The sequence below is a fragment of the Chiloscyllium plagiosum genome, unplaced genomic scaffold, assembly GCF_037043375.1.
Source record: "Chiloscyllium plagiosum isolate Xiang-an unplaced genomic scaffold, Cpla_swu_hap1 HiC_scaffold_25, whole genome shotgun sequence".
In the NCBI taxonomy this organism is placed as follows: domain Eukaryota; kingdom Metazoa; phylum Chordata; class Chondrichthyes; order Orectolobiformes; family Hemiscylliidae; genus Chiloscyllium; species Chiloscyllium plagiosum.
In genome coordinates this window covers 2,861,990-2,877,139 of record NW_028270163.1, presented here as the reverse complement: position 1 = coordinate 2,877,139, position 15,150 = coordinate 2,861,990, and the positions used below count along the sequence as shown (strand labels likewise).

The 15,150-nt window shown below is 42.4% G+C and overlaps 1 protein-coding gene across 5 annotated transcripts in view; it reads right to left on the bottom strand.

Moving 5' to 3' along the window:
- The window catches only part of LOC122561959 (uncharacterized), a 119,705-nt gene that overhangs the window by 49,190 nt on the left and 55,365 nt on the right, over window positions 1-15,150 (bottom strand). The window lies entirely within an intron of this gene.

The window sequence follows — 15,150 nt, the reverse complement described above, 5'->3', positions numbered from 1 at the left end:
GCTATAAGTGTCCTGGCCAATTCATATAAGGTTGGACTTCAAACTAACAGGTGTGAAGGGATGGAGCAGGGTTCAGGTGAAGAGAGATTCAGGAATCTAAATAAAAAGGTTGAGGCACTGGAACAGTGTACAGCAGTGGACAAGGTTAAACAGAATAGGATCCACAGCACAGAGAATGTAACAAAAACTATACATCACCTTTTAGAAGTATAACTAAGGTACACAGTCATTGCATTGATTAGAAAATTTTAAAGATAAACTAAAGATTCTTTATTTAAATGGATAAAGCATCTGTAATAAGACAGATTAACTAATAGCACAAATAAAAGGTAAACTATTCAAATCTATTTGGCATTACAGACATGTTCATGAAGTGATCAATGCTGGAATATAAATCAAGATACATAATATTTTGGAAAGACAGACAGAATGGAAAAGGAAGAGTAGCAGTGTGGATAGTAAAGGATGACAAAATGATGTCAGTGAGAAAGGATCTGGTCTCAGAAAATCATGTATTAAACTCCCGTGGGTAGTAAAGAAGGAGAGCTGGTGGGAGTAGTTTATAGGTCCCTAATAGTAGTAATGTTGATCCATTCCTGGTTTACTCAGGAATGTAGTATTAGATTTAAAGATGAAGCTTAGAATATTGCAAAGAATAATAGGTATGAAGGCTAACAGTAATTTAGAAACCAGCAAAGGTCTATGAAGGAAAAATAAAATGAGACTGAGCTAGGCAGAAATATGAAACTGATAAGATTTTTATAAGTATAATTAAGAAAACTAATATCAGAGAAAACTTAGGAGACCGAGATCTGACAAGAATTCTAAAAGTGGTAGAAATAGTACAGAAAGTGAAGACGGCAGATGCTGGAGATCAGAGTCAACGAGTGTGGTGCTGGAAAAGCACAGCAGGTCAGGCAGCATTCGAGGAGCAGGAGAATCAACATTTCGGGCATAAGCCCTTCATCAGGAATAGTAGAGATACCAGCTATGACTTCACAAAATTTCTCAAGAGTCAAGAACAGATTAGAAATTACTAAATATTAGACTGCTTTTCAAGATAGGAGAAAAAACAGTGAGCTACAGGCCAATTAACCCAATACCACTGTCAGGAAAATTGCGAAATCTGTTATTAAGGAAGCCTTAACAATACACTTAGAATATCAAAACATGATTAGAACAAATCAACATGGTTTTACTCGGGGGAAATCCTGTTTAACACATTGTTTCTTTGACAGACTGCTTTCCCTGGTCGGAGAATCTAAAACACAAATGGCAAGTTTTGAGCTGAGGGACTGATCATTTAGGATCTACATGAGGATAAAGCAGTTCACTCAAAAGGTTGTAAGTCTGTGAATTTCTCTATCCAGGAGGGTTAAGAATGTTCCATCATGAATATGTTAATGGCTGAGAGAAACAGATTTTTGATTTTCAGAGAATCAAGGGAAATGTAGAGTGGGCAGAAAAGTGGAGTTGAAGCCTAAGATCAGCCACAATTATATTAATGGTGCAGCTGGCTCAACTAGCTGAATGGTCAACTCCTGTTCCTATTTCTTGTATTCCTCTATTATAGTATCTCCTTAAGAAAATCAGAATGTAGACAAACATTAATGGCATCAGGAGATAAAAATCAGAGGGGAAAAAGGCAAGTTGTCTTGTTAATTACATAGTCAATTTGCTCATCTGATTTGGCAAATTAAAAATTCTGCTAAAGTACCACCATATCGATTGTAAACCTTCTATTGGCACATGACTTTAATCAGATACTATTGCTATCAATCTAAAAGGTATGAGATAATGTAAAGAAACCTGTCAATGACCATAACATGCACTAGCAGAAATAAGCCATTTGCCTCATTGAGTATTCTCTGCCATTCAATGAGACCATGGCTAATCTGATCATCCTCAAATTCACTATCCTGCCTTTTCCACATAACCCTTGATTCCTGTGCTGATTAAAATCTGTCTACATCAGCCTGATTATACCTAATGACCCAGGCTCTGAGGTAAAGAATTCCGCAGATCCATTACCCTTTCAAAAGGAGAAATTCCTCCTAATCTGTTTTAGACAGACAGACTCCTACTTCTCCCACAAGGGAAACAACTTGACAACATCTACCCTGTCAAGCCCCTCAGAATCTTATAAGTTTCAATAAGGTCTCTCATTCTTCTAAACTCAAAAAAAGGGACCAAAACTATTCACGGTATCACAGATGTTGTCTGACTAGTGCCTTGCATATTTCTAACAAATCTTCTCATTTAAAATCCATTTCTGTTGAAATAAGTCAACATTCCATTTGCCTTCACTATTACCCGCTGAACTTGAATATGGAGAGCCAGGAGCAGGCATGTGGGACTAGTTTAGCTTAGTTTGAGATTATGTTTGGAAACAGATCGAAGTGCACTCACTGGTAATTCCTTCACCAGCCTAGGATGCAGCTAATTAGATCTTGGGTCTCACTGGCCTTTAGCCCCATTAATTTCCCTTGTACTACTTCTCTTGTGATAGTTATTACATTTTTGCATCTCCACTTCTGCCCCTTGATTATTTAGTATCTTCAGAATGTTGTTTGTGTCTTCTACTGCAGAAACTGATGCAAAGTACTATTTAACCCCTCTGCCATTTCCTAGCTCCCATTCCTTATTTCCCCAGCCTCATTTCCTGAGGGACCTGTGTTCAATTTGGCTTCTTCTTCCTTCCTTTTATTTTTAAGGAAGCTCTAACTATCCTTATTTATAGTACTCGTTAGTTCACCTGCAAAGTTTATTTCTCCCTCTTATTTTTGGTCATCTTTTCTTGGTTTTTTAAATTTTCCCAAGCATCTGGCTTACCACTAATATTATCATATTGTATGTTTGTTGTTTTCAATTTGATCACTTTCTTAACTTCCTCAGTTAACCACAGTCAGTTTATTCTCTTAGTGGAATCCTTTTTCCTCGTGGAGATATTTCTTTCTTGCGTGTCGTGAACTATTTTCTAAAATATCTGCTTTTGCTCAGCAACCAATTCTTCCGCTAAACTCCTTCCTCTGTCCACTCCAGCTAAATCTGTTCTCATACTTTTGTACATACCCTTATTTAGATAGGACATAGTTTTTTCCGACCTAACTTTCTTCCTCTCAAACTGAATACTAAATTCTACCATATTATTATAGTCACTGATCAGTAAGGGATCTTTGACTCCAAGATCATTTATTAAAACATCTTCATATAAGGCTGTTATGGCACTGGTAACCTATCAGTGGTTGCATCCACAAATTGTTCCAGGAAACTCTCCTAAACTCATTCTACGAATTCTTCTTCCCAATCTATATTAAGACTAAAGTTATCCTTGATTAACATACATTTTTTAAACATGCCTTCATTAGCTCTTGATTGCTACTATGCTGTAAGATAGACAATTAAGGGACCCATAAATTACTCCAATCAGTGTCTTCCTCACCTTGTCATTTCATACCTACACCTATATGGATTCTATGTCTTCCAATTGAAGATCATTTATTGTTATCACACTTATTTCATTGTATCCTCACAAAAACCCTCATACTCCTGAATATTTAGTTCCCAGCTTTGATGGACTTGTAAATACATCTATGTTATGGCTAGAATAACCTTTTCTTTAAGAAAAGACCCATTAGTTTTGCCATTTTACAAATTTTCCCCCTTTGACCTTATTTGGTATTATTTTTCTATGCTAGTGGAGTCTGTATCCGCCCTATCCCACTATGGGCATCATTACAGAAAGAGCTGCCCTGAAAAGCTGTTATATCCTTTTGGTTTGTAAGCCTACATTACCTTCTCCTGAACACTCCATTCTACCTCATGTATTTTAAAGGGCAATTTCAAAGTTACGCGAAAACATGTGTGAACGTCATGGTCGTGAACAACACAACCAAAAGGCTTTTCAGTGATGGACTGTGAAAGCAACCATGTGGTGATTGATGAAGTGCTGCATAAAATTTGAGGTCAGCCAGATTATAAACTGATAATCACTCAAAGATGGACATTTCATGCAAGATGTTTCAAGAATAAAGTGCTTAATCAATTAGTGCCAAAAATGAATGATTAGGAATAGTCAGCATGGTTTTGCAGAAAGGGAGATCATGTCTCACAAACTTGATTGAGTTTTATGAGGAAATAACCATGAAGATTGATCAGGGAAGAGCAGTAGACATTACTTGGACTTTAGTAAACCTTTTGACAAGGTTCCGTAGAGTAGACTGATTACTAAAGTTAGATCACATGGGATTCAGGGTGAGCTTGCCATTGGAATCAAAATGGTCTTCTATCATTAAGCCAGAGTGATGGCAAAGGGTTGTTTTTTTGGACTGCAGGCCTGTGACCATTGCTGGTGCTGGGTCCACCTTTGTCTGTCATTTATATAAACTACAGAGATAAAATATAGAAAGCATCTTTAGCAAGTTTGTGGATGACACCAAAATTGGTGGCATAGTGGACAATGAAGAAGGTTATTTAAGATTACAAAGAAATCTTGATCAATTGGGTGGAGGACTGGCAGATGGATAAATGTCAGACACCACATTTTGGTAAAAAATAAGGCCAGAACTTACATTGGGCCTTAGGTAGTGTTGTAGAACAGAGAAAACAGGAACATAACTCTATGAAACTTGCATTACATATAAACAGGGTGGTTAAGAAGGCATTTATCATGTTTGCCTTCATTACTCAGATCTTTGAGTATAGAATGTTACGTTGGAGGTTGCAGAAGACTTTGGTGAGGCCTCTTCCAGAGTGCTGTGTCCAGTTCTGGCTATCCTGTTACAGGAAGGAAATTAAGCCACAAACGTTTAGAACAAGTTTACCAAGAAGGCTTGTGCTTTAAGTAGAGTCTGGAACTTTCTTCACTGTAGTAGGAGGTCGAGGGGTGATCTTAGAGGTTTATAAGATCATGAGGTGTACAGATAGTGTGAATGGCAGTTGTCTTTTCTCTACCGTGAGGGATTTCAAGACTAGGGAGCATATTTTTAAGGAGTAGGATTAAAGACGACATGGAAATACAAAGAGTAGTTTGTGCGAGGAATGAATTTCCAGAGGAAGTGATGGATGTGGGTCCAGATACAATGTTTAAAAGACATTTGGATAAGTACATGAATAAGAAATGTCTGAAGGGATATGGGCTAAGCACAGGCAGGTGGGACTAGTTTAGTTTGGGATTACAGTCGGCGTGGACTAGTTGGACTGAAGGCCTGTGACCAGTAGTGTTCCTCAGGGATCGGTCCATCCATGCTGTACAACTCTAAATTCCCAACTTACTGTACTTGCTGTATGATAGATTTCCTGCTCTAGGAAGTACTATAAATTTCCATTTTTAGCACTTTGTAAATATTTTCTAATCAATCTGTTCAGAGATGTTATTACAAGTCTCTGGAGTAGGTGGGACTTGATCTTGCATTTCCTGGTCGAGAATTATTTACATTTAGGGAGGTGGGCTTCAATTATAGTTAAGATCCTGCAAAGAAAAAAAGGTGGAAGGCTTTGAAACATTGTATACAACTAGCTGAGACTGAAATTAATTCAGGTGATTTAGCATTTTATAAATTCGTGAAAGGCAATGGAAAGACAAAGGCAATAAATAGGTCATGATTGTTTAAAAAATTAGCCTTATGATTATACCATATGATTAATTGAAATTGCTTAAAATCTCAGATTCTGAGATAAGGAAACAAGGCAGTTGCTCATGGTATTTTGTCACCAAGGTCCTGAGGAACATAACAGTAGATCAATGAATGGATTGTGGTATTGAGCAATGATAATGCATATGACTAAAGAGATCATAACCACTGGCCATCTGTCATACATTTTCCAACAATTAAGGGATGCAATAAATGTGGGACATGTATTTCAATTTTGATTGAATTTTGACAGCTGTACTACCAATTTTCTTTTCCATTGTATTACCATTTTGATGCTTCAAAATTGCCAAGGGCTCAGAACAATGACGTTAAATGAGGAAGAGGCCTGGGAGATGGTAGAGGAGGCTAAGAGATCAAAGAGAGCCAGAAACTGGCAGGAGAGAAATAAACCCAAGAAAATGAGAGGGGCCTGTTTCAGCAAGAGGGAAGATATCTTTGAGAGTGGGCATTGTCTATTTGGGCTGCAGAGTTTTAAAGTAAAACCAGCCTATTGCTCCAGCGAGCTTTTCAGAAATGGAATCAGGCTTCAAAGAGGAGCTAATTAATTCATGCTTGCTATTCAAAAAGGGAGAAGTCAAAAGTTAGTCAGATCACCATGGTAGCCTTTGCTTGGAGCTTGTGACCCAAACCGTTGGGTTGAGAGCTAATGGGATTCACGACTCAGTTTGGCAATCACTGTTGTACAGGACAATGGCCAAGAAAGGAGCTCATGGATTGGCAGGAGGTGAAAGAGTTGAGAAAGGCGGCACAATCCATGAAGTGGGCCCACTGTTTTCTGAAATAAATCATATACTAGGCAAAGGTCCTCCTATTGAGGAAGAGAGGGTGCTCTCTCAGTACTCATCCCAACAAACAGAAGAATGCAGACAGAGGCTGTAGCTGGTATAGATTAGATAATGAAACAGAAATAGAAACTGAATTCCCCTCATCATGAAGTTTTGCCAGCTACCAAATGATAAATTTGAGGATAAACTAATGAAAAAGACAAAACAAAATGAATTGTTGAAGAGAGTTTATTCTGAAATAACCAACTTTGTTACAAAAGGTAGTTTCAGACAGAAAAAGTACTTCCACCTGGGACTTAAGATAAAGCAAGGCTCGTTAGGGATTTTGAAAAGTATCAGGTAATAAAGATACTGGTGTGAACATCAGAGTGGAAAAGTAATCGTGAAAATCTTTTTTTTTGGATACATTAGTCAAGACAGTGTAGATCAATTGACATGAAAGATGCTTTCCTGCAGAGTCACACTTTTCAGGGAGAAACATTTCTAAAACTGTTGCATTTCTAAAGCCACCGAAGAAATAAATCAAACACATCCATTATTTATTCTTTCATGGAATGTCAGCATGTCTGGCTAGGCCAGTATTAGGTGCCCATTTCTAGTTGCCCTCATGAGCCATCTTCTTGAACCACTACAGTCAGTCAATGTGGTATAGGCACACACACTATTCTGTTAGGGAGGGAGCTCCAGTGTTTTGACCCAGTGACAATAAAGGAATGGCTATACAGTTGCAAATAAGGAAGGTGCGTGACTTGGCAGTGAACTTGCAGGCAATGGTGCTCCTGTGTATCTGCTGCCATTGTCCTGCCAAGTGGTAGTGCTCAATTTAAAATGTTTTACTGGTAGAATAAAAGTAGAACGTGTAAGATGGTGAGAAGGGAAACATTTAAAAAGGGACCTAAGGGGCAACTTGTTCACAGAGGGTGATGTGCGTATGGAGTGAGCTGCCAGAGAAAGTGGTGGAGGCTGGTACAATTACAGCATTTAAAAAGGCATCTGGATGGGTATATGAATAGGAAGGGTTTGGAGGGATGTGGGCCAAGTAGTGCAAATGGGACTAGATTAGATTAGGATATCTGGTCAGCATGGATGACTTGCACTGAAGGGTCTGCTTGTGTGCTGTACATCTCTATGACTCGGCTTTTGTAATATATATATTGACCTCAGTACTACTGAAATTAAAACAATTTAAAATTGGGAGTTTCCTTTGAGGGGCTTTTAAATATATTGATTTGGGTACAAGCAAAGTAAATCTGCAGTAACTTTAAATCAACAATCTTATCAGGAGAATATTTCCATCCTAGATAACTATACCAGGTTCCCACAGGAAGATGGTTTTATATTTAAAGAGACAGAGCATTGTGAAGCTTTATAGTCAGTTGAACTGGATCGTCATTCAAACTGGATTTCACATATTGAAATTGACTACCATGATGAATTACTTGTGATCAATACAAGTGGTTTTAAGGGCAATTAAATTGTGGTTCTGTTCGCCGAGCTGGAAGTTTTTGTTGCAAACGTTTCGTCCCCTGGCTAGGTGACATCATCAGTGCTTCGGAGCCTCCTGCGAAGCGAGCGCGTTGCAGGAGGCTCCCAAGCACTGATGATGTCGCCTAGCCAGGGAACGAAACGTTTGCAACAACTTCCAGCTCGGCGAACAGAACCACAACAATGAGCACCCGAGCTACAAATCTTCGCACAAACTTTGGGCAATTAAAATATTTTAAAAATAAAATCTTGCAACGTGCTTACTGACGTTTAAGTCACTTAGTCAATCCAAACAACTTGAAAACATTAAAAGTGTCAATCCTTCTAATATATTAATACAGCTAGTTTCATATTTTTATCTTTCAGTGGAAAGGTTATCCATTAAGTTGAAAATCATATGCAGGTGAAACACTGGTTAGGGTGGTATCAGTAGATCTCAGATTCCATCAAAAATGGAAAGTGACATTGGTGAGAAGAGAATGACAGTCCTCTTCATCAAAGCCTTACTCAAACAAGTGTGGTAATAAGGAGTCATAGCAAAACTGGAATCAATGAGAATCACGGGGCAAATTTTCTGCTGCTTGGAGTTATACTTTGCACAACAAAAGATTGTTGTGGTGGCTAGGTGTCAGTCATCTCAACTCTCAGTCATCTCTGCACAAGTTCCTCAGAATATCAGAGGTCCAAACATCTTCAGCTGCTTCTTCATTGACCCTTCCCTCCATAAGATCAGAAGTGGGGATGTTCACCAATGATTGCACAATGTTCAGCACCATTTGCAATTCCTCCTATACTAAAGCAATCAATGTTCAAATGCAACAAGATTTGAACAGTATCAAGCTTGGGCTGGCAAGTGGCAATTAACATTTGTGCCTGACAATGACTATCTCATCATCGCCCCTTGAAATTCAATGGCGTTACCATCACTCTATTCCTCACTATCAACATCTGTGGGGTTACCACTGACCAGAAACTCAACTAGACTCATCACAAACAGTGATTACTAGTTAGGAATACTGCAGCAAATAATTCACCTCCTTGACTCCCCAAAGCCCGGCACAAGTCAGGAGTGCAGTGAAATAACCCCCACTTGCCTGGATAGCTGCAGCTTCAACACCACAAGAAGCCTGACACCATCCAGGAGAATGAGCCCACTTGATTGGCACCACATTCACAAGCATCCACTCCCTCCACTTCTGATGCTCAGTAGCACCAGTGTGTACTGTAGAAGATGCACTACAGAAATTCACCAAAAATCCTTAGACAGCCACAATCACTACCATCTCGAAGGACAAGGGCAGATGTGTGTACACTACCACCTGCAATTTCCCCTCAAAACCACTCAGCATCCTGACTTGGAAGTGTATTATGAGTCCTTCACTGTCGCTGGGTCAAAACCTGGAATTCCCTCTCCAGGTGCATTGTGAGTCAACCCACAGCAATCGGGTTCAAGGAAGCAGCTCCCTAGGGCAACGAGAGATGAACAATAAAATGCTGGCCAGCCAATAAAGTCCATAACCCACAAGTGAACTTGAATAAAAAACAAACATTCTATACAATGGATGTACAGAAACTAGTAACTGGTGTAATAACTCTGGGAAATAAAATCTCATGAAAGTATGAGTGAATATATTTTCACAGTATTGCAACAAATACAAGAGAAAAAAGGCATCCTCAAAAAGCAAATGTTGATGAAACACATCACTGTCAAAAATCCCAATTGCTTCCAAGCATTCTTCCACTGTAGGTATTGCTAATGAATTTTGGATCATTCCCAGAAGCAGATTAGCATCAATTTGCTTTCCATTTGAAAATCAAAAGATACACTAGAATGTGCTTGCTATGATACTTCACAAATGAATGGCAACTAACTCATTTTGGCAACCAAAACTGTGAATGAACATTTATTCCCATTAGATGAATTAGTTCAGGAAGGTGTGAAAGTCAATCCATGAGTAGCTCAATTCTTCAAAGTGACAGAGTTGGGAGTTGTAACTTCACCAGATGGGACAGATTCTGACTTTCACAGATAAAAATTCTCAGACAAATTCCTTAATCTAAAACTGCCTTCTAGTCAGCTCCCAAAGAAATTTTATCCTGATGTTTGCTGAAAGGGCAAAGGTTTTATTAACTATTTTCAGATATACAAGGAGATGTTTATGAAGATAATTCTAAGGTTATGAGCTTAACCAGCTTAAGACATGGACACCAATGGTGGAGCAATGGAAATTACAGATGCACAAGATGCTGAATGAATGCAGAGTTCTCAGAGGGTTGTGCAGCTGGGACCAATTAGAGATAGCAAGGGGAAAGACTATGAAGGGATTTGAATGTCAGTTAAGAGACTTGAAAGCACGATGGCTCAGTGGTTAGCACTCAGTGCCAGTGACCTGGGTTTGATTCCAGCCTCCAGTGACTGTGTGTGGAGTTTCCACATTCTCCCAGTGTCGCATGGGTTTCCCCCAGGTGCTAGAGTTTCCTCCCACAGTCCAAATATCTGCAGGTTAGGTAGACTGGCCATGCTAAATTGCCCCATAGTGTCCAGGGATGTACAGGCTAGGTGGACTGGCCCTGGGAAATGCATGGTGACAAGCATTGCACAGGCTTCAGTTTCAACCCATTGGCCCAAGTGGCCTGTTTCCACACTGTAGGGATTCTATGACAGATTGGCCAGATCTGAATCAGTGGCGATGGGAGAACAAGACTTAGTGCAGGTTGCAAATTTTAGAACCGGATGAGCAAATATTGACCCTGTTAGAGGCAGTTACAAAGGAGAACTTGGGGATCCATCTCTTACCACAAGGAGAATGTGGTTTGATATCAAACTCCAGAGAATGAACACAAAAGCAAAACAAAATAGAACTGATGAAAAGACAACATCTTCCTGTACGTATGTTGCCAAACCTGCTATGTATTTCCAGTATTTCTTGTTTTTAATCTTGGTGAAATCAACAATAAGACAGACTGATCCTGATTGGTTTCTGGATTAGTGGTGCTGGAAGAGCACAGCAGTTCAGGCAGCATCCGAGGAGCAGTAAAATCAACGTTTCGGGCAAAAAAGCCCTTCATCAGGAATAAAGGCAGAGAGCCTGAAGGGTGGAGAGATAAGCTAGAGGAGGGTGGGGGGTGGGGAGAAAGTAGCATAGAGTACAATAGGTGAGTGGGGGAGGGGATGAAGGTGATAGGTTGGTGGGAGGGTGGAGTGGATAGGTGGAAAAGAAGATAGGCAGGTAGGACAAGTCATGGGGAACAGTGCTGAGCTGGAAGTTGGGAACTAGGGGGAGGTGGGGGAAGGGGAAATGAGGAAACTGTTGAAGTCCACATTGATGCCCTGGGGTTGAAGTGTTCCGAGGCGGAAGATGAGGCGTTCTTCCTCCAGGCATCTGGTGGTGAGGGAGCAGTGGTGAAGGAGGCCCAGGACCTCCATGTCCTCGGCAGAGTGGGAGGGGGAGTTGAAATGTTGGGCCACAGGGCAGTGTGGTTGATTGGTGTGGGTGTCCTGGAGATGTTCCCTAAAGCAATCTGCTAGGAGGCGTCCAGTCTCCCCAATGTAGAGGAGACCACATCGAGAGCAACGGATACAAAAAATGATATTAGTGGATGTGAGGTAGAACTTTGATGGATGTGGAAGTCTCCTTTAGGGCCTTGGATGGAGGTGAGGGAGAAAGTGTGGGCGCAGGTTTTGCAGTTCCTGCGGTGGCAGGGGAAGGTGCCAGGGTGGGATGGTGGGTTGTAGGGAGACGTGGACCTGACCAGGTAGTCATGGAGGGAACGGTCTTTGCGGAAGGCAGAAAGGGGTGGGGAGGGAAATATATCCCTGTTGGTGAGGTCCGTTTGGAGGTGCCGGGAATGTCGGCGGATGATTTGGTTTATGCGAAGGTTGGTAGGGTGGAAGGTGAGCACCAGGGGCGTGCTGTCCTTGTTATGGTTGGAGGGGTGGGGTCTGAGGGTGGAGGTGCAGGATGTGGACGAGAGGTGTTGGAGGGCATCTTTAAGCGTGTGGGAAGGGAAATTGCAGTCTCTAAAGAAGGAGGCCATCTGGTGTGTTCTGTGGTGGAACTGGTCCTCCTGGGAGCAGATATGCCAGAGGCGGAGGAATTGGGAATAAGGGATGGCATTTTTGCAAGAGGTAGGGTAGGAAGAGGTGTAATCCAGGTAGCTGTGGGAGTCGGTGGGTTTGTAAAAAGTGTCAGTGTCAAGTCGGCTGTCATTAACGGAGATGAAGAGGTCCAGGAAGGGGAGGGAGGTTCAGATGGTCCAGATAAATTTAAGGTCAGGGTGGAATGTGTTGGTGAAATTGATGAATTGCTCAACCTCCTCGCGAGAGCACGAGGTGGCGCCAATGCAGTCATCAATGTAGCGGAGGAAGAGGTGAGGAGTGGTGCCGGTGTTCTGTTCTACATAGCCAACAAAGGGACAGGCATAGCTGGGGCCCATGTGTGCCCATGGCTATCCCTTTGGTCTGGAGGAAGTGGGAGGATTCAAACGAGAAATTAGGGAGGACCAGTTCGGCCAAACGAATGAGAGCGTCGGTGGAAGGGTACTGTTGGGGACGTCGGGAGAGGAAAAAAAAACGGAGGGCTTGGAGGCTCTGGTCATGGCGGATGGAGGTGTAGAGGGATTGGATATCCATGGTGAAGATAGGCGTTGGGGACCAGGGAAATGGAAGTCTTGGAGGAGGCGGAGGGCGTGGATGGTGTGTCAAACATATGTGGGGAGTTCCTGGACTAGGGGGGGGGAAAATAGGACAGTGTCGAGGTGGGTAGAGATGAGTTCAGTGGGGCAGGAGCATGCTGAGACAATGGGTCGGCCAGGGTGGTCAGGCTTGTGGATCTTGGGAAGGAGGTAGAACCGGGCAGTGCGGGGTTCCCGGACTATGAGGTTGGAAGCTGTGGGTGGGAGATCTCCTAAGATGATGAGGTTCTGTATGGTCTGGGAGATGGTTTGGTGATGAGGGGTGGGGTCATGGTCGAGGGGGCGGTAGGAAGAGGTGTCCTCGAGTTGGCGTTTGGCTTCAGCGGTGTAGAGGTCAGTGTACCAGACTACCAGTGCACCCCCTTTATCTGCTGGCTTGATGGTGAGGTCAGGATTGGAGCAGAGGGATTGGAGGGCTGCACGGTGTGAGGGTGAGGGGTTGGATTGGGGGAGGGGGGTAGACAGGTTGAGGCGGTTAATGTTCTGGCGGCAGTTGGAAATGAAGAGGTTGAGGGCAGGTAATAGGCCAGTGCGGGGTGTCCAGGTGGATGCAGTGTGTTGGAGGTAGGGAAGGGGTCCTCGGAAGGGGGGCGGGAGTCCCAATTGTGAAAGTAAGCTCGGAGGCGGAGGTGGCGGAAGAAGTGTTCGACCTCACAACGTGTATTAAATTCATTGATGCGTGGACAGAGGGGAATCCTTTGTTGAGGACTGATCGTTCGTCCTCAGTGAGGGGAAGGTCTGGAGGGATGGTGAAAACTTGGCAGGGCTGGGAGCTAGGATCTGGGAGTGGGGGCAGAGCCAGTATCTGGAGTGGGTGTGATGGTGGGGGGAATGGGGTGGAGTCATGAACAAGGGTGGTGCTCCCCTCAGGGTTCTCGGGGCCGGGAATGGTGACAGTGGGATCGGTGGGGGGGGGGGGGGGGGGCGTCAGCAGAATGCAGGTGAGTGGCGTTGGTGGGGGCGGAAGTGGTGGCAGACACGGCAGTAGGGGTGGTGGAAGTCACTGAGCGTGTGACATCAGCGATGATGTGAGGGGCAGAAATGATGTCACGTGTGATGCAGGAGGAATTGTGAGGGGTGAAGTGGTTGTGGGAGTGGCCATGATGGGGCGGAAGTGACATCAATCAGCATGGGGGTGGCAGCTGCACCAGCCGCATGGCTAATGGCGTCTGAGAAGTTCCAGAGGCCGGGGGACTCTTCTGGAATGTTTCAGGAGCGCTGGTTATGGAGGTGGTTAGATAAAAGTTTTTTATACTTAGTTTTTGATGTTCTGATTTGTTTCAACTTTGAGACTGCTAAAGAAGGGAAAATAAATCAAACTCAAGGATGACTTGATTTCAGTCAAAATGAGTTCTCAGTAACTAAGGTGTCCATTGTATCGCTGTCTCTGTCACAGGTGGAGCAGTTGGTGGTTGGGGAAAATGGGAGAATGCGATGCCTGGATTGCCATGCACACCTTTAGCTCTGATGAGATTCTGGGTGTACAGATGTTTTGCCTCCACTTTAGGCAGTCTTATGCCAGAGTTTCCCAGGTGTCAATGCAAATATTGTACATTTAAGGAAGTTTTGAGATTGTCCTGAAAGTATTACTTCCTTTCTCCTCCTGGAGGATCACTTCCCTTATCAAAGCTCCAAGTAAAGCACTTGTGTTGGAGTTTTGCCAGACACAAATGATATGGAGTAGCTAACAGCAAGTGTTAGCTTTGATGCAAAAGATGTTGGCCTGAGCCAAATGACATTGGCATGCCTTTAGCAGAATTTTGCAGAGGAAGTCTCCACCACTGAGGTGCCTACTGTACCTAGTACATGTCACTGAACCATTTAGAAGTGGGTTTATTTTGAGACAATCTGAGAAATTTGCTCAGCCATGGCATTCTAATGGCTGATCAGGCAGGGTCTCTGCCACATCACTGAGGCGTAAATTCATACTGGTTAGTTTGGCATCAACCAAACACAGTAAAGACATCACTGTCTGATTTGCTGCTGTTAAGGTATTCTGTCACAACATTTCTAACGTACATGTTCCATCTTTATACTAAGTGTATTTTGACTAGAAGTTCAATTTTACCTACTTCCTTCATAATCTTGAAAATTTAAAATTTCTATTTTCAAATCAGGAAATCCAACTCCCCTTAACCTTGTCTCCCAATCTTAATACTGAATTACATTCATTGCGCTCCTCTCAATGACTGTAGATTATCAGCATTTCAGATGTGCAGGATCTGAAGGAGAGTAGATTGGAAGAACTAACAAGTAGACAGGGTTGAATAATGGATAACCAGGAAAAAAGTCAATTTGATCAATCAGAAGCGGCATTCAGTAGTGAGTTATGTCAATAGTGAATATACTGGAATTGAGGACATGAAAGATGAACAAGCGGAGAAAGAAGAATGCCAGAGATAATGGAACACCAGACACAGGGTGAGCTACAGTACAATGAGAAAATGGAGTAGTAATGAGCATAAATTTAATGAGAAGGTGTATGATGTTGATGTGACTAAAGGTGCAGTGCCAAATGTTAAGTGGTCTAT